We start from the raw sequence: 22,420 nt of genomic DNA on the forward strand, positions 1-22,420 counted from the left end.
ACACTGGCCACAACCCCTATTATTGTGCATATTAGGCCCTCCATAATTTTCAGCTCCAGGCCCATTTAGACCTCAATCTGGCACTGGATGGCAAGTACAGTATAACTCATCAATTACTATTATTATCCTTTATTCTTATGAAGCCACTGGGGATCCGCAGTCCCCAATTACACAGTACATAAACCAATAAGCAACTTTGTTACTTACAGTTGATTACAATAGAGGATCAGTATAGTGTACATAACCATAGCTGCATCTGCAGAGGACACTGAATAAATATATCATAAATTAATAAAACCACACACACACATTAAGCATCTTACTGTATCTATAAACCATTTTACTTTGGTAAATGTGAGTTTGCAGATGCCGATCAGTCTCCTATGGGCAGCGATGTGAGATGCTGCAGGAGCAATGTGATGGGAGGCACTGCTAATATGACGCCGGGGCAGCGAGATACAGTAAAGGTGCCCATACACATTACAATTATTGTATACAATAATGCATCTCATCGCACATTGGTTTTGTGATGAGATGAAATGAGATCTAGTACAAAAAGTATGTGCTGCACATACTTTTTGTACTTGATCTCATCTCATCTCAACGCAAAACCGAGATGCAATAAGATGCTATATTATATACAATATTGTATACAATAATTTTAATGTGTATGGGCACCTAACTTGAGAGACATCACTAAAGCACTGCTGAGGTGCTGCTGGGGCAGTGAGGTGAGAGGCACCGCTGAGATGTATCATGGGCGATGCTGAGATGCTGCAGTCAGATGATGCTGCTTGGTGGAGTCTTGCTTGGTGATGCAGACTCACTGATCTTGACCCTTTGCTGATGTAGCTGGCAGATGGACGAGCCGCAGGTGGACGCAGGAGTGTCTTACATTCATCCTTAAAACATGCCGGCTGGTATTTGATCCCCGTACCTGTGCAGGAACTTGTAGCCGCAGTAGATGCTCAGGCAAATAAATATGAGGTAGACTGCCCCGGAAATCAGGAGCCACTTCAGCAATCCATACACAAAGTTCTGGACAATTCCACGTGTCTGGCGCTGTTCCTTGGGCTGCACCTCATTCTGTTCTTGGAGGCGCCCGTGATGATGCTCCTGATAACTCCCATGATGTCTCTCTGGATGGCGCCCATGGTGATGTTCCTGGTGGCGCACATAATGCCGAATCTGATGGCGTCCATGATGAAGTCCCTGAAGTTCATGAGGCTTCTCTTTAATATGTTCCATGGCGGCTTCGTCCATTGGGCCTTGTGTCCGTCCTGCTGGGAGAGGCCTGGCATAGAGCTCCCCAGGTACCAGGAGGAATATCAATAGAATAATAATACAGGAACTCATGGTCCTGGAATAAATCGTGGTTCAACTGAACAATACGTAACAGAGAACAAAAAGCTGCTGAACTAACCGAAGGTTAAGTGAGCAATGACTGGCAGTGGAACACTGAGAGTTACAGTGTTCCAATGATTGTGATGTCACTATGATGTCACAATCACCCTATGCCTGCCTATCGATGTTTCCAATTAGATGGAAGTAATGTTTCCTCAGAATAACAGGTTTGAGATGGTTGACAAGCATCGGATGCTGGTTCCGATGCCCAACCTATGGCAGATTGAACTCAGTTTATTTGAGCATGTGCAAAGCCCTTATTGCTTCCAAGTAGGGAGGGGGGGGGGATGCCATTAGAGTTCTATTGCCTGCAGACAAAAGGACTAATTCAGACCGGACCGTACAGCTGCGAATTTGCTGGTCGAGCTATTATCGATAGTCCTGTGTACAGCCGCATGTGCGAGGCCATCCTGCCATAAATACCTGCTACTTTAAATCACTGGCCGTATGCAAGCTGACTTTAAATCACTGGCCGTATGCAAGTTGACTTTAAATCACTGGCCGTATGCAAGTTGATTGACAGGAAGCCGGTGTTTGATTAGTAGCATTACCGATATGATACCCGGGTATAGCTAACCATGTAAGAGAATCTTGCTACGCAATTCCACACAAACTAAATTATAGGACTGTCCTTGCGTTTTGTTTATTGTCATTCCAGAACATATCCTAACAGGAAATTGTATCACATAAATGCTAATGGCAAATACCGTATTCTGGGCTGGCAGGGCCGAAACTAGGGTTTCTGGTGCCCGGGGCAAGACATTCATTTAGTGCCCCCCCCCCCCCCCCCAAATTTTTTTTATATATATATATATATATATATGCTTACAGACAACAGAAGGGTGATATTAAACCAACAAACAATACAATATATCATATATTATATATACACTGTATTCTGAAATGAAATATATATTTATAAATGATCCCTCTAGAAACTATATGAACCTGAAAACAGGGACAGTGCGCGCCGAAGGCGCGCGCTAAAAATTTAGGGCATGTTTTTTTTTTTGGGGGGGGGGGGAGAAGTGGTGTGGTCACATAGTAGTATCAATTCACATTATAGCACACACCGTAATGCCCAGTACACATTACAGCACACACCGTTATGCCCAGTACACATTCCAGCACACACCGTAATGCCCAGTACACATTCCAGCACACACCGTAATGCCCAGAGCACATTACACCACAAACCGTAATGCCCCCCAGTACACATTATAAGCAATGGTTAATTGCTGCTGCCACTGGATAGAACACTGTCCCTGAATGATACACAATGTGCCACAGACTGCAATGTCCAATATGTCACAAACATACCTCCCAACACTGGAGGCAGAGGAGAGGAGGCAGAGTAGAGGAGACATCTGCGCGTGCCTAAGGCACGCGCCCAAAATTAGAGCGTTCACCTACTACCGTGGTACTCCTGCGAGACTACATCCCCCATTTTTTCCGCTATGAGGGCATGGGTCAGCTCTCTAAGAGCTGTAGCCACATGGGGTGCGGCCATGGAAAATGGAGGTGTGATACACATATGCCCACAATAGTGCAGTGCCAGATACACATGACCCCAAAAGTGCAGTCCGTGATGCCCAATATACCTGTGCCGCATACTGTGAAGCCCATTATAAATATGATGCGCACCGTGATGCTCCATTATACATATGCCCCACACCTGGATGCTCATTATACATATGCCACACACATGATGTCCATTATACATATGCCCCACAACGTGATGCTCCATTATACATATGCCCCACAATGTGATGCTCCATTATACATATGCCGCACACCGTGATGCCCATTATATATATGCCGCACACCGTGATGCCCATTATACATATGCCGCACACTGTGATGCCCATTATACATGACACACACCGTGATGCTCCATTATACATATGACGCACACCGTGATGCTCCATTATACATGACACACACCGTGATGCTCCATTATACATATGCCACACACCGTGATGCTCCATTATACATATGCCACACGCCGTGATGCTCCATTATACATATGCTGCACACCGTGATGCTCCATTATACATATGCCACACACATGATGCTCCATTATATATATGCCACACACCGTGATGCCCATTATACATGACACACACCGTGATGCTCCATTATACATATGACGCACACCGTGATGCTCCATTATACATGACACACACACTGTGATGCTCCATTATACATATGCCACACACCGTGATGCTCCATTATACATATGCCCCACACCTGGATGCTCATTATACATATGCCACACACATGATATCCATTATACATATGCCCCACAACGTGATGCTCCATTATACATATGCCGCACACCGTGATGCCCATTATACATATGCCGCACACCGTGATGCCCATTATACATATGCCGCACACTGTGATGCCCATTTTACATGACACACACCGTGATGCTCCATTATACATATGACGCACACCGTGATGCTCCATTATACATGACACACACCGTGATGCCCATTATACATATGCTGCACACCGTGATGCCCATTATACATATGCCGCACAGTGCGATGCTCTGTTATACATATGCCACATACTGTGATGCTCCATTATACATATGCCACACACTGTGATGCCCATTATACATATACCACACACCGTGATGCTCCATTATACATATGCCACACACCGTGATGCTCCATTATACATATGACGCACACCGTGATGCTCCATTATACATATGACGCACACCGTGATGCTCCATTATACATGACACACACCGTGATGCTCCATTATACATATGTCACACACCGTGATGCCCATTATACATATGACGCACACTGTGATGCCCATTATACATATGACGCACACTGTGATGCCCATTATACATGACACACACCGTGATGCTCCATTAAACTTATGCCACACACATGATGCCCATTATACATATGCCCCACAGCGTGATGCTCCATTAAACATATATGTCACACACATGATGCCCATTATACATATGCCCCACACCTTGATGCTCCTTATTAAGGAGCATCAAGGTGTGGGGCATATGTATAATGGGCATCATGTGTGTGGCATATGACATGTTTAATGACTCATTAAACTTTAATGAGTCATTAAACATTTGCCACAGTGCACACATGATATATCCATTATACATCAGTAGGTATGCAGGCTGGAGTCAGACACAGTTTAAAAATTAAACATCGATTACCAGATGCAGGGAGATGATTGGGAGGAGCAGCGGCGTTGACGGCATGTCATGAGGCATGAGGGAAGGAGGAGGAATAAAAGCGCGATTTCTAGCGCTGGGGATGGGAAGGCAAGTGCTGCTGTGCTGTGTGCTGTTCCCTCACTTGGCGGCAGGAGGTCAGATAGTGACCTCCTGCCTCTCCGCCGTCGGGAAGCGCGTCATCGCTTGGCGGCAGGAGGTCACTATTTGACCTCCTGCCGCCAAGCGAGGAACCGCTACACAGCGGCAGCCCGGCCGGAGGTAAACTTTACCCTAAAGCAGGGGTAGGCAAGTAATTTTTAACGGAGTCCGTATATTTTTAAATATTTTGATCGAGGTCCAGAACAAAAAAAAAAAAACACACACACACATAACAAATGTCAGCGGCACTCTCCAGACTTGAATAGCAGAACAACTTTATTACAACATGTTTCGGGGTAGGTAACCCGTCATCAGGGTACCTACTCCGAAACATGTTGGAATAAAGTTGTTCTGCTATTCAAGTCTGGAGAGTGCCGCTGACATTTGTTGTTCTTCTATTTGGGGTACATTTACCCACGGATGGCACCAGAGCATTATACTACACCTGGAGGGATCATTTGGAGTGCTGGGACATACCTGCTTTTGTGTGTGTGTGTAATATATATGCACAAAACTCCATCCCATTCCCCTGAGACGCCCCTCCCCATTCCCCTCCGACTGCATAGCATCAGTTAAAAAAAATCAATACTCCCATCCTATATTAAATCTTACTGGGAGTTGGCTATCACGATCCCGGCTGTTCCCTGCTGCCACAACTACTCCGAACAGGTGCTCATGCTGTCACAGCTCCCGCTGGGACGTCCAGTGCCACCGCTTGTAGACTCAGAGCTGGCGCCGATCGTTCTCCTCCTATCTGTGCGCGTCAGCCCCTGCTCATATGAGGCGCGGCGTGAGCCCCTGCTCACGTGGGGCGCCGCGTCAGCTCGTCAGGGGAAGGGGACGTCATGACGTCTCACTTCCCCTGCCATTTCTACAATTAGTGAGCGGTCCGGACATCTGGCTTCTGCGGTCCGGAGATGGACCGCGGTCCGCCAGTTGCCGGTCACTCTCCCGGACCTGACAGCGCCCCCCCCCTCCAGCGCCCGGTGCGCGTGACCCCCCAGCCCCCCCCCTAGTTACGGCCCTGGGACTGGGCACCAATGCATGTGCCCCCCTGATATTTTTATTTTATTGTAGTTCAGCAACTGTTGTTAAACTATGCATCCCAGCATGCTCTGCAACAGTTTTAGCATAGCCAAGTAGCCAAACTGCAGCAGGGCATGCTGGGATTTGTAGTTCGACAACAGATGGAGGGCCAAATGTTCTCCATCCCTGCTCTAACACATAGCCTAATGGCATTCTACTTTTTGGCCACAAGATGTCCTCACGCCATCAGTTTTTGTACATTTTAGCTGCTAATTAGCCTACCATTGGTCCATATGGGTTTATTGGTTCCAGAGATATTGTGGGTAAACCGATTTTTTCATTTCTACAATGTAATTTCATGGCTGTTCATGTTGTTTGAGGGCAGATTTATCTGGAACCAAATGGGCCAGTTTCACGGGACCAAATTCATTTGAAGCCCACTCAAAAGTTCTTAAATATGATACTGGTCTCATGTAAATGGGTCAGTTGGTTCCAAAGATATAGCTGTCGGTTAAAGGGGGGGGGGGGGGGTTCTCTCCCCCTCACACCTGAAAATGCAGGGACTAGTCTGGTGTAGAAGGGGCCGGGAATTTCCCTGCATGATACTGGGACCATATTCCTGGGTAAGTCCCTGCATTTTCTGGTGTGAAAGGGGTATTATTTCAAATAGCCGGGACCTGCAGTGCTCTGAATACAGCCGGGCAGCTCCCTGCTCTCTGCCCAGCTGTCATTTCTGCCCAGCTGTGGCTGTCCCCCAGTTACTGCAAGCATGTACTGTATTCCCCCTTGGCAATGAGCATGAAATCCCACATGGCAACAAGCATGGAACCCCTGGGACTGTGCATGGAACCCCTGGCAATGAACATGTAGGTAAGCAACACTTATGTAGCATAATTTTTAATAGGCATTATGGTGTTTGGCATAATACGTAATGGAGATTATGGTGTGAGGCTTAACGTGTAATGGGCATTATGGTGTACATTTTTAAAGTGCGCCTTTGGCACGCAATGCCCTTGTTTATGATGCATATTATGCATTATTGCTCAATCAGTTTGTTATAGTGCAGGCATGTCCAAACTATGGCCCTCCAGCTGTTGTGAAACTACAAGTCTCATCATGCATTGCCACAGTTTTGCTATTAGGGAATGCTAAAACTATGTCAAGGCATGCTGGGACGTGTAGTTTCACAACAGCTCGAGGGCCACTGTTTGGACATGCCTGGTATACAGTAGTGTGTATTTTGGCTCAATCGGTGTGAATTTTGGCTCATTCCATGTGGTATAATGTGTAAGAGGCAAATACAGTATAAGGGGGTTACTATTGTGTTGCATGATTTGTATAAGGGGTATATGGTGTGGTAAACTTAGGTGACCACATAAAAGGTGCTGAAATGTTGTCTACCAAGCTTTCAGTATTTTTCTATGACTGGAGTTTCGCCTCACCCTGCAAGTATCTTAGGACATCGGCATCCTGCGAGTGCACCTTTGGAGGGCACCCGGCAATATACATACCTGCATTTTTCCTATGCCCGCCCCCTGCCTGTTCCAGGCATATATAATTAGTTGAAAGTATTTACACAACTACAGACACACCCATGAGCAGACCACCCAAACAGAGCACTGGTCACGCCCCCCACATTATTAGGTGCTGGCCACAACCCCTATTATTGCACATAATAGGCCCTTGATAATTTTCAGCTCCAGGCCCATATAGACCTTAATTTGGCTCTGACAGCACCGCACTGTACAAACCGTGACACAAAGCTGATGACACCTTCACTCATAGGAGCCCACTTGTCACTTATCCCTCTCACTTCCTAGCCACAGGCATAGGCGTGCGCACATTGAGTGTTAGTGGTGCACCTAATGCTGTGACCACCCTTATGAACTCCTTCCTGCCGCTAGCAATACCAGCAATACATCTTACCAAAGACAGACTTGCTTTTTAGACGTCAACCCATTGACGGTGCATCCCCTAATAAAATGTGCTGTGCAGGCCTATGGCCGCAAGCTTAGCACCTTGACTGCTAGTGAGCCCACACATGAACAGATGACGGGAATCCCTGACATCTCTGAGTCTTTTCTAGTATTCCAGTGTCTGTATTTGGCAATACATTTATTGGTACATGCAGAAGAGGGTTGTGTGGGTTTGGGATTACACAGGGGGGCCCAGAAATATCAGTGTACAGGGCCCCAAGATTTCTGTTGCCGGCCCTGACTGCAAGCATGTAGTGTATTCCCACTTGGCAATGAGCATGTAATCCCACATGGCAACGAGCATGGAACCCCTGGGAATGAGCATGGAACCCCTGGTAATGAGCATGTAGGTAAGCAGTACTTATGTAGCATAATTTTGAATAGGCATTATGGTGTTTGGCATAATACATAACGGAGATTATGGTGTGTGGTTTAACATGTAATGGGCATTATGGTGTAATTTTTTAAAGCGCGCCTTTGGCGTGCATTGCCCCTGTTTGTGGAGCATATTGTGCATTATTGCTCAATTAGTTTGGTATAGTGTGTATTTTGGCTCAGTCCATGTGGCATAATGTGAATTTTGAATCCATCCGTGTGCCATAGTGAGAATATTGGATCATTCCATGTGGCATAATGTGTAAGAGTCAAGTACCGTATAAGGGGGTTACTATTGTGTTGCATGATTTGTATAAGGGGTATATGGTGTGGTAAACTTAGGTGACCACATAAAATGTGCTGAAATGTTGTCTACCTAGTTTTGGCTTTCAGTATTTTTTTTATGACTGGAGTGCCGCCTCCCCCCGCAAGTATCTTAGGACATCAGCGTCCTTCTGGTGCACCATTGGAGGGAACCCTCCAATATATCTCCCTGCATTTTCCTATGCAAGCCCCCTGCCTTTTCCAGGCATATATAATTAGTTGAAAGTATTTACATAAATAGAGACACACCCATGAGCAGACCACCCAACCAGAACACTGGCCACAACCCCTATTATTGTTCATATTAGGCCCTCCATAATTTTCAGCTCCAGGCCCATTTAGACCTCAATCTGGCACTGGATGGCAAGTACAGTATAACTCATCAATTACTATTATTATCCTTTATTCTTATGAAGCCACTGGGGATCCGCAGTCCCCAATTACACAGTACATAAACCAATAAGCAACTTTGTTACTTACAGTTGATTACAATAGAGGATCAGTACAGTGTACATAACCATAGCTGCATCTGCAGAGGACACTGAATAAATATATCATAAATTAATAAAACCACACACACACATTATGCATCTTACTGTATCTATAAACCATTTTATTTTGGTAAATGTGAGTTTGCAGATGCCGATCAGTCTCCTATGGGCAGCGATGTGAGATGCTGCAGGAGCAATGTGATGGGAGGCACTGCTAATATGACGCTGGGGCAGCGAGATACAGTAAAGGTGCCCATACACATTACAATTATTGTATACAATAATCCATCTCATCGCACATTGGTTTTGTGATGAGATGAAATGAGATCTAGTACAAAAAGTATGTGCTGCACATACTTTTTGTACTTGATCTCATCTCATCTCAACGCAAAACCGAGATGCAATGAGATGCTATATTGTTTACAATAATTTTAATGTGTATGGGCACCTAACTTGAGAGACATCACTGAAGCACTGCTGAGGTGCTGCTGGGGCAGTGAGGTTAGAGGCACCGCTGAGATGTATCATGGGCGATGCTGAGATGCTGCAGTCAGATGATGCTGCTTGGTGGAGTCTTGCTTGGTGATGCAGACGCACTGATCTTGACCCTTTGCTGATGTAGCTGGCAGATGGACGAGCCGCAGGTGGACGCAGGAGTGTCTTACATTCATCCTTAAAACATGCCGGCTGGTATTTGATCCCCGTACCTGTGCAGGAACTTGTAGCCGCAGTAGATGCTCAGGCAAATAAATATGAGGTAGACTGCCCCGGAAATCAGGAGCCACTTCAGCAATCCATACACAAAGTTCTGGACAATTCCACGTGTCTGGCGCTGTTCCTTGGGCTGCACCTCATTCTGTTCTTGGAGGCGCCCGTGATGATGCTCCTGATAACTCCCATGATGTCTCTCTGGATGGCGCCCATGGTGATGTTCCTGGTGGCGCACATAATGCCGAATCTGATGGTGTCCATGATGAAGTCCCTGAAGTTCATGAGGCTTCTCTTTAATATGTTACATGGCGGCTTCGTCCATTGGGCCTTGTGTCCGTCCTGCTGGGAGAGGCCTGGCATAGAGCTCCCCAGGTATCAGGAGGAATATCAATAGAATAATAATACAGGAACTCATGGTCCTGGAATAAATCGTGGTTCAACTGAACAATACGTAACAGAGAACAAAAAGCTGCTGAACTAACCGAAGGTTAAGTGAGCAATGACTGGCAGTGGAACACTGAGAGTTACAGTGTTCCAATGATTGTGATGTCACTATGATGTCACAATCACCCTATGCCTGCCTATCGATGTTTCCAATTAGATGGAAGTAATGTTTCCTCAGAATAACAGGTTTGAGATGGTTGACAAGCATCGGATGCTGGTTCCGATGCCCAACCTATGGCAGATTGAACTCAGTTTATTTGAGCATGTGCAAAGCCCTTATTGCTTCCAAGTAGGGAGGGGGGGGGGGATGCTACCACAGAGGCTTGGCCAACCATTAGAGTTCTATTGCCTGCAGACAAAAGGACTAATTCAGACCGGACCGTACAGCTGCGAATTTGCAGGTCGAGCTATTATCGATAGTCCTGTGTACAGCCGCATGTGCGAGGCCATCCTGCCATAAATACCTGCTACTTTAAATCACTGGCCGTATGCAAGCTGACTTTAAATCACTGGCCGTATGCAAGTTGACTTTAAATCACTGGCCGTATGCAAGTTGATTGACAGGAAGCCGGTGTTTGATTAGTAGCATTACCGATATGATACCCGGGTATAGCTAACCATGTGAGAGAATCTTGCTACGCAATTCCACACAAACTAAATTATAGGACTGTCCTTGCGTTTTGTTTATTGTCATTCCAGAACATATCCTAACAGGAAATTGTATCACATAAATGCTAATGGCAAATACCGTATTCTGGGCTGGGCACCAATGCATGTGCCCCCCTGATATTTTTATTTTATTGTAGTTCAGCAACTGTTGTTAAACTATGCATCCCAGCATGCTCTGCAACAGTTTTAGCATAGCCAAGTAGCCAAACTGCAGCAGGGCATGCTGGGATTTGTAGTTCGACAACAGATGGAGGGCCAAATGTTCTCCATCCCTGCTCTAACACATAGCCTAATGGCATTCTACTTTTTGGCCACAAGATGTCCTCACGCCATCAGTTTTTGTACATTTTAGCTGCTAATTAGCCTACCATTGGTCCATATGGGTTTATTGGTTCCAGAGATATTGTGGGTAAACCGATTTTTTCATTTCTACAATGTAATTTCATGGCTGTTCATGTTGTTTGAGGGCAGATTTCTCTGGAACCAAATGGGCCAGTTTCACGGTACCAAATTCATTTGAAGCCCACTCAAAAGTTCTTAAATATGATACTGGTCTCATGTAAATGGGTCAGTTGGTTCCAAAGATATAGCTGTCGGTTAAAGGGGGGGGGGGGGGGTTCTCTCCCCCTCACACCAGAAAATGCAGGGACTAGTCTGGTGTAGAAGGGGCCGGGAATTTCCCTGCATGATACTGGGACCATATTCCTGGGTAAGTCCCTGCATTTTCTGGTGTGAAAGGGGTATTATTTCAAATAGCCGGGACCTGCAGTGCTCTGAATACAGCCGGGCAGCTCCCTGCTCTCTGCCCAGCTGTCATTTCTGCCCAGCTGTGGCTGTCCCCCAGTTACTGCAAGCATGTACTGTATTCCCCCTTGGCAATGAGCATGTAATCCCACATGGCAACGAGCATGGAACCCCTGGGACTGTGCATGGAACCCCTGGCAATGAACATGTAGGTAAGCAACACTTATGTAGCATAATTTTTAATAGGCATTATGGTGTTTGGTATAATACGTAATGGAGATTATGGTGTGAGGCTTAACGTGTAATGGGCATTATGGTGTAATATTTTAAAGTGCGCCTTTGGCACGCAATGCCCTTGTTTATGATGCATATTATGCATTATTGCTCAATCAGTTTGTTATAGTGCAGGCATGTCCAAACTATGGCCCTCCAGCTGTTGTGAAACTACAAGTCTCATCATGCATTGCCACAGTTTTGCTATTAGGGAATGCTAAAACTATGTCAAGGCATGCTGGGACGTGTAGTTTCACAACAGCTCGAGGGCCACTGTTTGGACATGCCTGGTATACAGTAGTGTGTATTTTGGCTCAATCGGTGTGAATTTTGGCTCATTCCATGTGGTATAATGTGTAAGAGGCAAATACAGTATAAGGGGGTTACTATTGTGTTGCATGATTTGTATAAGGGGTATATGGTGTGGTAAACTTAGGTGACCACATAAAAGGTGCTGAAATGTTGTCTACCAAGCTTTCAGTATTTTTCTATGACTGGAGTGCCGCCTCACCCTGCAAGTATCTTAGGACATCGGCATCCTGCGAGTGCACCTTTGGAGGGCACCCGGCAATATATCTACCTGCATTTTTCCTATGCCCGCCCCCTGCCTGTTCCAGGCATATATAATTAGTTGAAAGTATTTACACAACTACAGACACACCCATGAGCAGACCACCCAAACAGAGCACTGGTCACGCCCCCCACATTATTAGGTGCTGGCCACAACCCCTATTATTGCACATAATAGGCCCTTGATAATTTTCAGCTCCACACCCATTTAGACCTTAATCTGGCTCTGACAGCACGACACTGTACAAACCGTGACACAAAGCTGATGACACCTTTACTCATAGGAGCCCACTTGTCACTTATCCCTCTCACTTCCTAGCCACAGGCATAGGCGTGCGCACATTGAGTGTTAGTGGTGCACCTAATGCTGTGCCCACCCTTATGAACTCCTTCCTGCCGCTAGCAATACCAGCAATACATCTTACCAAAGACAGACTTGCTTTTTAGACGTCAACCCATTGACGGTGCATCCCCTAATAAAATGTGCTGTGCAGGCCTATGGCCGCAAGCTTAGCACCTTGACTGCTAGTGAACCCACACATGAACAGATGACGGGAATCCCTGACATCTCTGAGTCTTTTCTAATATTCCAGTGTCTTATATTTGGCAATACATTTATTGGTACATGCAGAAGAGGGTTGTGTGGGTTTGGGATTACACAGGGGGGCCCAGAAATATCAGCGTACAGGGCCCCAAGATTTCTGTTGCCGGCCCTGACTGCAAGCATGTAGTGTATTCCCACTTGGCAATGAGCATGTAATCCCACATGGCAACAAGCATGGAACCCCTGGGAATGAGCATGGAACCCCCAGTAATGAGCATGTAGGTAAGCAGTACTTATGTAGCATAATTTTGAATAGGCATTATGGTGTTTGGCATTATACATAACGGAGATTATGGTGTGTGGTTTAACATGTAATGGGCATTATGGTGTAATTTTTTAAAGCGCGCCTTTGGAGTGCATTGCCCCTGTTTGTGGAGCATATTGTGCATTATTGCTCAATTAGTTTGGTATAGTGTGTATTTTGGCTCAGTCCATGTGGCATAATGTGAATTTTGAATCAATCCGTGTGCCATAGTGAGAATTTTGGCTCATTCCATGTGGCATAATGTGTAAGAGGGAAGTACAGTATAAGGGGGTTACTATTGTGTTGCATGATTTGTATAAGGGGTATATGGTGTGGTAAACTTAGGTGACCACATAAAATGTGCTGAAATGTTGTCTTCCTAGTTTTGGCTTTCAGTATTTTTTTTATGACTGGAGTGCCGCCTCCCCCCGCAAGTATCTTAGGACATCAGCGTCCTTCTGGTGCACCATTGGAGGGAAACCTCCAATATATCTCCCTGCATTTTCCTATGCAAGCCCCCTGCCTTTTCCAGGCATATATAATTAGTTGAAAGTATTTACATAAATAGAGACACACCCATGAGCAGACCACCCAACAAGAACACTGGCCACAACCCCTATTATTGTGCATATTAGGCCCTCCATAATTTTCAGCTCCAGGCCCATTTAGACCTCAATCTGGCACTGGATGGCAAGTACAGTATAACTCATCAATTACTATTATTATCCTTTATTCTTATGAAGCCACTGGGGATCCGCAGTCCCCAATTACACAGTACATAAACCAATAAGCAACTTTGTTACTTACAGTTGATAGGATCAGTACAGTGTACATAACCATAGCTGCATCTGCAGAGGACACTGAATAAATATATCATAAATTAATAAAACCACACAAACACATTATGCATCTTACTGTATCTATAAACCATTTTATTTTGGTAAATGTGAGTTTGCAGATGCCGATCAGTCTCCTATGGGCAGCGATGTGAGATGCTGCAGGAGCAATGTGATGGGAGGCACTGCTAATATGACGCTGGGGCAGCGAGATACAGTAAAGGTGCCCATACACATTACAATTATTGTATACAATAATGCATCTCATCGCACATTGGTTTTGTGATGAGATGAAATGAGATCTAGTACAAAAAGTATGTGCTGCACATACTTTTTGTACTTGATCTCATCTCATCTCAACGCAAAACCGAGATGCAATGAGATGCCATATTGTATACAATATTGTATACAATAATTTTAATGTGTATGGGCACCTAACTTGAGAGACATCACTGAAGCACTGCTGAGGTGCTGCTGGGGCAGTGAGGTGAGAGGCACCGCTGAGATGTATCATGGGCGATGCTGAGATGCTGCAGTCAGATGATGCTGCTTGGTGGAGTCTTGCTTGGTGATGCAGACGCACTGATCTTGACCCTTTGCTGATGTAGCTGGCAGATGGACGAGCCGCAGGTGGACGCAGGAGTGTCTTACATTCATCCTTAAAACATGCCGGCTGGTATTTGATCCCCGTACCTGTGCAGGAACTTGTAGCCGCAGTAGATGCTCAGGCAAATAAATATGAGGTAGACTGCCCCGGAAATCAGGAGCCACTTCAGCAATCCATACACAAAGTTCTGGACAATTCCACGTGTCTGGCGCTGTTCCTTGGGCTGCACCTCATTCTGTTCTTGGAGGCGCCCGTGATGATGCTCCTGATAACTCCCATGATGTCTCTCTGGATGGCGACCATGGTGATGTTCCTGGTGGCGCACATAATGCCGAATCTGATGGCGTCCATGATGAAGTCCCTGAAGTTCATGAGGCTTCTCTTTAATATGTTCCATGGCGGCTTCGTCCATTGGGCCTTGTGTCCGTCCTGCTGGGAGAGGCCTGGCATAGAGCTCCCCAGGTACCAGGAGGAATATCAATAGAATAATAATACAGGAACTCATGGTCCTGGAATAAATCGTGGTTCAACTGAACAATACGTAACAGAGAACAAAAAGCTGCTGAACTAACCGAAGGTTAAGTGAGCAATGACTGGCAGTGGAACACTGAGAGTTACAGTGTTCCAATGATTGTGATGTCACTATGATGTCACAATCACCCTATGCCTGTGATGTCACTATGATGTTACAATCATCCTATGCCTGTGATGTCACTATGATGATGTCACAATCACACATTAGCTATAGTTGTGAATGAGAGCTAACCCTGACTGACTGCCTGGAGTCTGTAGGCCAATGTAGCCACTTTATAAAGGAGATGAATGCAGAGAACCTAGTTATTTATACATCAGCATTCTACAGATTTATATAAACATTTAGTAAGATTAAGTAACACCACAGACTGTGGTCAAAGGATACTCGGGGTGAGCTTCGGTAACAGATGATTAGCAACTATCGATGTTTCCAATTAGATGGAAGTAATGTTTCCTCAGAATAACAGGTTTGAGATGGTTGACAAGCATCGGATGCTGGTTCCGATTCCCAACCTATGGCAGATTGAACTCAGTTTATTTGAGCATGTGCAAAGCCCTTATTGCTTCCAAGTAGGGAGGGGGGGGGGGATGCTACCACAGAGGCTTGGCAAAACATTAGAGTTCTATTGCCTGCAGACAAAAGGACTAATTCAGACCGGACCGTACAGCTGCGGATTTGCAGGTCGAGCTATTATCGATAGTCCTGTGTACAGCCGCATTTGCGAGGCCATCCTGCCATAAATACCTGCTACTTTAAATCACTGGCCGTATGCAAGCTGACTTTAAATCACTGGCCGTATGCAAGTTGACTTTAAATCACTGGCCGTATGCAAGGTGATTGACAGGAAGCCGGTGTTTGATTAGTAGCATTACCGATATGATACCCGGGTATAGCTAACCATGTGAGAGAATCTTGCTACGCAATTCCACACAAACTAAATTATAGGACTGTCCTTGCGTTTTGTTTATTGTCATTCCAGAACATATCCTAACAGGAAATTGTATCACATAAATGCTAATGGCAAATACCGTATTCTGGGCTGGGCACCAATGCATGTGCCCCCCTGATATTTTTATTTTATTGTAGTTCAGCAACTGTTGTTAAACTATGCATCCCAGCATGCTCTGCAACAGTTTTAGCATATCCAAGTAGCCAAACTGCAGCAGGGCATGCTGGGATTTGTAGTTTGACAACAGATGGAGGGCCAAATGTTCTCCATCCCTGCTCTAACACATAGCCTAATGGCATTCTACTTTTTGGCCACAAGATGTCCTCACGCCATCAGTTTTTGTACATTTTAGCTGCTAATTAGCCTACCATTGGTCCATATGGGTTTATTGGTTCCAGAGATATTGTGGGTAAACCGATTTTTTCATTTCTACAATGTAATTTCATGGCTGTTCATGTTGTTTGAGGGCAGATTTCTCTGGTGTAGAAGGGGCCGGGAATTTCCCTGCATGATACTGGGACCATATTCCTGGGTAAGTCCCTGCATTTTCTGGTGTGAAAGGGGTATTATTTCAAATAGCCGGGACCTGCAGTGCTCTGAATACAGCTGGGCAGCTCCCTGCTCTCTGCCCAGCTGTAATTTCTGCCCAGCTGTGGCTGACCCCCAGTTACTGCAAGCATGTACTGTATTCCCCCTTGGCAATGAGCATGTAATCCCACATGGCAACGAGCATGGAACCCCTGGGAATGAGCATGGATCCCCTGGTAATGAGCATGTAGGTAAACAGTACTTATATAGCATAATTTTTAATAGGCATTATGGTGTTTGGCATAATACGTAATGGACATTATGGTGTGTGGTTTAACATGTAATGGGCAGTATGGTGTAATTTTTTAAAGCGCGCCTTTGGCGTGCAATGCCCCTGTTTGTGGAGCATATTGGGCATTATTGCTCAATTAGTTTGCTATAGTGTGTATTTTGGCTCAATCCATGTGGCAAAATGTGAATTTTGCCTTAATCTGTGTGGCATAATGTGAATTTTGAATCAATCCGTGTGCCATAGTGTGAATTTTGGCTCATTCCATGTGGCATAATGTGTAAGAGCCAAGCAAAGTATAAGGGGGTTACTATTGTGTTGCATGATTTGTATAAGGGGTATATGGTGTGGTAAACTTAGGTGAGCACATAAAATGTACTGAAATGTTGTCTACCTAGTTTTGGCTTTCAGTATTTTTTTTTAGGATTGGAGTACCGCCTCACCACACAAGTATTTTAGGACATCAGCGTCCTTCTGGTGCACCTTTTTAGGGCGCCCGCCAATATATCTCTCTGCATTTTTCCTATGCAAGCCCCCTGCCTTTTCCAGGCATTTATAATTAGTTGAAAGTATTTACATAAATAGAGACACACCCATGAGCAAACCACCCAACCAGAACACTGGCCACAACCCCTATTATTGTGCATATTAGGCCCTCCATAGTTTTCAGCTCCACGCCCATTTAGACCTTAATCTGGCACTGGCTGCAGCTATCACCGTTGCTGCACAGAAAGATGTATCTGCAGTATCTCCTGTTTTTCCGCATTTTAAGGACTCAGGGCCAGATGCGCTAAGCATCAAAAGTGATAAAATTGAGTGTGATAAACAGCCAACCAATCAGCTCCTGCCTGACTGATTTTTTAAACACAGTCTGTGACATGGCAGGCAGGAGCTGATTGGCCGGCTGTTTATTACTCTCCATTTTATTACTATTGAAGCTTAGTGTATCTGGCCCTGATTGATCAATAGAGGTATCACCAAATATTTAATGTGAACTCCAAGTTGAATTCAGCTTTTCCTTTATTTTGGGCTCCGATGACATAGGGCCCGATTCGGGTTGGCTCAGTAAACTGTGAAGATCACAGTTTACCAAGTGCCAGAGAGGTCCGCCCCGCATCCCTGCCAAATTCCCTCCCCCCCACACACACACACACACACACACTCTAACGAAAACACATCCCCCTGCATGCCACATCTGCAGGAGAAACATTCAATGGTCACCAACCATCAAATTATTTCTCCTGCCTTCGCAAATAAAAGTCAGTCACAACTGACCCCCCTGCAGGCATTAGCCCACCTGCGTAACCATGGGAACGCCCAGCATCTTCCTGGGGAAGCCCATAAAACGCTGGGTGTTCCCATGGCTCATCGCCACCCCACCGCCCCTCCCTCCCCGCTACAAACGGCCTGGTGACTGAGTAACTCTCCGCGGCCGTTCGCAGTGGGGGGTTGCACAGGCGCAGAAATACACATGTGCAAACCCCAAACATCGGGAGATGGGGCTAAATTCGGATCCAGAATGGGCCCCATAGAACAGCCACACTGGATATATGAGGAAGATACAAAGGCTCAGAAGGAGCCTGTGATAGCGGATTGTTATTTCAGGTAGTTCTCAGCAGTATGTCATTATAATAACAATTCACAGTAACACATCTGTCAAAATATCTCGCTGTATCTGTGTTGGTTTAATCAACTGCTATCAGCACACAGTGTTCTGTATTTGGGGATGTGTACATTGTTACTGTGTAGTTACTGTCAGCTCACATGCTTATTTCCTTCTGAGATGGAAAGCCAGGACAGACACTAAGGGCTACATTTACCAAGGGTATGGGTCATTGGGTTGACCCAATTTAGACCCAACAGGCCTTATGCTGGCCACACATCAGACCAACTTTCCTCCAACCATCCAACTAGTTGGTTGGATGGAATAAAAACCTGGTACTGGATAGGAGCAAATGTAATTTGTAATTTATTTTTTAAATCGGAAAATGGACAACAACTGTCACTCAGACAATGTACTGTAGTTGGACCTATTTGATTTAAACAATTTTACTGATTTTTTTGTCCATTCTCCTGAGTTTTTGAGCACATTGCTTATTGGCATTTGCCCCCATACAGTACCAGATTTTCAGTCCAACCAACCATCTAGTTGGATGGTTGGAGGAAAGTTGGTCTGATGTGTGGCCAGCATTAGGCTTGCGCGTCCCCGTCGGCAAGGCGGAGGGGAGCGACTTCCCTGCCTGTCTCCGCTTCAAAGAGATTGGGGGCAGGGAGTGGGGGCAGACTGTGTGAGCTGTGGAGCAGCTCTCCATTGAGAGCTGCTCCATCTGTAGTTTGACTTGGCGTAGGTAGACAGGGTTGGAAGGTCCACTAAAAATTTCCCAATCTATTGTCCATTGTCCTATCCATTGTCCATTGTCTACTCCCTCCACTGGCTGCCCATAAAATTATTTACAAGATTAACTAACAGAGTATCAAAGCCCTACATGACCAAGGCCCAAGGCACCTGAAGCAGCTTCTGATTCCTTACTGTCCCACCTGATTACTGCGATCTGTAGATGAAGGACTTTTAGCAGTACCTTTTAGCAGTACCTAGGATCTCCCATAATTCATCTGGGGGTCGTGCTTTTAGCCATGTGGCTCCGACTCTATGGTGCTCACTTCCCCGCACAGTTTGAGATTCCTTCAAAAAACAGACTCAAGACTTTCCAGTTTACTCAAACATTTCCATAATACCTTTAAGTGTAGTTTCTGAAAAGCTTTTCTGTACTTCATTGTTCCTGTACTGTATTACATTCATTCTATATTTTAAGCACCTTGAGGCCTATATGAGAAAGAGCGCTGTATAAATAAAATTATTATAACTATTATTATTTTAAGTATCAGCATTCGGAGTTCCAGTCATGACCCTATTATTTTGCATGGGGAAAAATACAGTATTTATAGGACTATATATTGATTCACTGTACGTGCACCGTCTAGCTGTTGACGGTACTGTTTAATAGAACAATGACAATACAGTGCTACTCTGAATATGGTTTCCTCTCCTGAGGTATGACGTTATTTCTGAGCTGTTCTAACCCCTCTTTAATTACAGTACTATTGTCCATGGGGGGGTATAAAATAAAGTTGATGCATGTTTCTGCTATGTTTAGCTGCCAAGAACCTCTAAAGATATGTACAATCATCCAGCACTCTTTGTGGCATTTCCTGTGAGACGGAAGGGGGATTTACACCTTTCCAGCAATAGTCTGCTAGTTTTCCATGCAATGTTTGGGGCTGCTGTGTCTAGGTTATGGGGGAGTACCGGCCTTTCTGTCAGCACCTCAGTTCCTGGACAGCTCCCTGATCCCTCCCACTCATTACAATTGGACACAGGATTTTACACCGGCCATACCGAATTCCACCTCCTACCCAGTACCTTTGTGATGTATGCTATGTCTCCAGAAATTCAGTACATTGTAGTATGCACTATATAAATAACAGGATCTGAATCATTCCCCATAAGAATATATCTTTCCCTGATATATCAGCCGATGCTTTTATTCATATTCACACATGACCTGAACTTCACGTGTTGTGTTTTGGATCTTGATTTTTTTTTTTTTTTATTGCTAAAACAGCTAAAATCATATAATTTAGGCCCCTTTTTCTTCCTATAGTATTATTAACCTCAATAAGATTACTTTACAGTAATATACTGTACAGTCAATTTTGTCTACATCACAGCTCACATCATTGTTCACCAATATTGGCCAACGGCTGGCTAGCTAAACTAGGCAACAGAGCAGCAGCACAAACACCCGGCGACTATTTCTGTTTAAATATGTTTTGAAAATGACAGCTGTGTCGACATACATCTAGCTTCCTTGCACGTTAAACAGCCCTTCTAGTTGCACCATGCCATCTTTGTATTTGCGTGCAATGTGTTCCTTTAAAACTGTCATTTAGCATTTCGTAAGCAGATACAGCCACAGTTGCACATAAAATATAGGCATACTTTACATAATTTTAATCAGCAGAAGCTGCTTGTATGTCCTATTCACACAGTACAGCATATAACATGCATTCTAATGGTAAAAGTCACTCAAAGATGCTTGACAATAGCAATTCACATGGATTATGTGTAATGCAAATTGTAGCACATGAAGGAAAGATGTATGTAGACACATCTGTAGTAATGTATTAGCAATAACCAATAATAATAATAATAATAATAATAATAATAAGAAGAAGAAGAAGAAGAAGAAGAAATGAAGCAAAAAAATAAAAATACAGCTCATAATGAAAAGAAAAATGGTGCAATATGGAATTTCCCTTGTGCTCTGTTATCCTACTCACCTTATGTTCTATATTTAAAAAAAAGACATGCAGAGTATAACAAACCAAGCACTTCGACTACAGGAACTGCCACTTTGGGGCTGAAGTGCTAGATTTGTTTGGCCCTTCACAAAACATACTAACACTAAACATTGTTGTTCATTTGGAAGAGGACATTCTCCTCATCCAATTCCTCACGCTCATCAGTGTCATCATCACTCAATATTAGCTCATTTCCACTGGAATCCACCATTACTACTTTGATGTACAGTAGTTGGAGGGAAAGACCCTCTTTGTTTAATTTCTGTAATTCATCTTTATGAACATTAGCTTATCGTCATTTTTAGTAAGTAACCTCCTATGCTAATCCCTGACAAGTTCTCTGACAAGGTTCCTGACTGTGCTAAACACCATTTTTTGAGTGCACACTTGAGAGTGGGGAGCTTAAATAAAGCAAAGTTACTTGTACAAGGGGCTCCATATTGCCTTTTTACACCTAGTATTCAGAGGGACTGCCTGACATGATAATTTGTACATTGTCATTAAAATAATCCACCTCCATTCTATTTCCTGATCCTGAACAACACACAAGTTTTGACATTTTATTTTTTGTACATGCTACAATTCACAGCGCCTCTAGCATATTTATCCGCTTATAGATGATATAATCTCCGTTCCATACTGTTCCACTAGAGACCTGTAGCAGGGAAAGCAAGAACTTGTGGGTGGTGAGCCCAGGTACAACATTATAATTTGGGCCCCGCCTCCTCTTCCTGAACCCAAGTTTACAAGATGTAACATGGAAGTGAGTGACAGGGGGAGGCAAAGTGTGACAGAACAGAAGGTGACAGGAAGAGGCAGTGGCATGGCAATAGCTCCATGAGGGCTATGGTTTCTCTATTCCTGGGACCTGCAGCTATTCTTGTCTGTGGTCCCAACGCTGCTCCTGTTGAATTACCATTAAAAATGCCACCCACAAAATGTCAGCTCCCTCACAGCAGACAGTTATTTAGGATGCTAGAGAAGGCAAAGGTATGCCAAACAACCATCTGCTGTGAGGCAGCGGCCATTTTGCAAGGGACTTTCTCATTGCAGCAGTAGTAAGAGGAGCATCGGGACTTCAGACAGAAAGAT

The sequence above is a fragment of the Crinia signifera genome, chromosome 19, assembly GCF_055691185.1.
Source record: "Crinia signifera chromosome 19, ASM5569118v1, whole genome shotgun sequence".
In the NCBI taxonomy this organism is placed as follows: Eukaryota; Metazoa; Chordata; class Amphibia; order Anura; family Myobatrachidae; genus Crinia; species Crinia signifera.